The sequence below is a fragment of the Bactrocera latifrons genome, unplaced genomic scaffold (assembly GCF_001853355.1).
Source record: "Bactrocera latifrons isolate USDA-ARS-PBARC rearing strain unplaced genomic scaffold, ASM185335v1 scaffold_31, whole genome shotgun sequence".
NCBI classification, from domain to species: domain Eukaryota; kingdom Metazoa; phylum Arthropoda; class Insecta; order Diptera; family Tephritidae; genus Bactrocera; species Bactrocera latifrons.
In genome coordinates this window covers 1,502,591-1,504,472 of record NW_017536741.1, presented here as the reverse complement: position 1 = coordinate 1,504,472, position 1,882 = coordinate 1,502,591, and positions in this window count along the sequence as shown.

Sequence of the window (1,882 nt, the reverse complement as noted above, 5' to 3'; positions counted from 1 at the left end):
ATTTACCGCACCACTCAGATAAAAGTGAGCCTCATCGGAGAAAATGATTTTTTTCTAAATCGTTATGGTTTTCAAGTAGTTCCAAGGCAAACTCAGCAAAATCACTACGTTTACGATGGCCAATGCCTTCAGTTCTTGACTGAGAACAATTTCACACGGATCCAAGCCCAAATCCTTTCTCAAAATCCGTACGGTTTTGGTTTGAGACAGTCCCAATTCTTGAGAACGTCTTGGAATCGACATCGATCGCTCTTTAGCTGTATAGCAAGATCAATTCTCATGCGAAACATGCTTGTACATACTATACATATTTACTGGTTTTGAAGAGCTGAAGCAATGGATAAACGGAGAAGACTAAGGTATAAATAAATATATTTAAATAATGGAAAAAAAAATTTTTGAGGTTAGTAAACGCTTCAATTAGTAGATGAGATATAGAGCTGTGGCGAATGGTTAACGGTACTGCAGCACACATAATACTTATATTGCTCAAATGTACACTTTTGTGTTTGTCAGTGAGCAGAGGGTTAAGCAGTCACCTTCACCACTACTAGCAGCACCTTATGCAAAAGGCAAATCGTCTTAGGTATTGTGCGCCTAAACACACACATACATAGTATGTATGTTCATTCAWGTGTCTGAACGGCAGTACGAGTGTGCAGAAATACAAGCGAGCAGCCGAGACTTTTGTTTACCTTAGCGAGGGGGCACGTTCGTTGCTTCAGTCATTGATGAGCCGTCAACGAATGTTGCACGTCTCTCGCAGTGAACATAAAGGAGCGTMGGAGTTGCAATAAGTGATTTARTATAACCGTACTGCATACATACATACATATACATAGAAATGTATGCGTAAAGCGATTATAGACAGTGCATATTGTGAATACTAGCGTTTGTTGTTGTTTTGCGGGTGCATGTGTACTTTGCGACGCGAGCAGCAAGAAAGGTGCAAMATTTTATTTGAAATCATTTTATGGTTTAGTATTGTTGTTGTTGGCGCTTAGCTAATAAACAAAAGGTGATTGAACACACACACACGCAAGTATGGTGCATAGATTGCAAAGTTTGAAAATTTGTGATGCTTTGCTTCTTCCAAATTTCGCATGGTTCTAATTATGTGCCGCTTCGTTCGATTATGTGTTATTGCTATTGTTTTTGTTGCCAATTGCGTGCTGGCGTTGCATCTAAACATCCTATTTATCGCTCTCCGGCTGTGACAGCTGCTTTGCTCAGCATGCTGCTGCTGTTATTGTGTATCTTGGCATTGCATCTCAGCTGCCGTTGCCGCTGTCACTAACAATAACAACAAGAACAGCAACTGGTTAGAGTTGAAGGTGGCAGCTGTTGCGTTCGCCGGTGTTTTGTGCTGCAGAAAACAGTCTGCCTGCAGTCGTTGCGCTTGCAACAGCGTCGTGAGCGGTAAATGTGACGAATAAGAAGTGGAAGAAGTGTAAAAAGCTAATCAAAAAAATATGTGTATATTATTTTCGTGTGCCTAAAATGTATTTATCAGAAAGGTGAAAGAAATGTTTATATTTTTTAGTTGTTAGTGCGGGTGAGCTGCCTATAAAAAAAGGTTAATTATTTTCTGAAAGCATAAAATGTGTTTTTTTAAAGAGTTAAATTTTCCTAAAAATCTAAAAAAAGCTTTTCTTTGTAAAAATTAAGAATATTAAAAAAAATTTGATAATACTGCCATCTGATCAAAATTGACTCGGAATGACAAAAAAAAAAAAACATTTTATGTACAAATTATAACAATTTTTAAAAATCAAAATTTTCCATAAAATTTTTACTCACATAAAAATTCCGACAAGTAACTAAATACGACTTATAAATGTTATTAATGAATATTAAAAAATGCTAAGCAAAATATAAATAG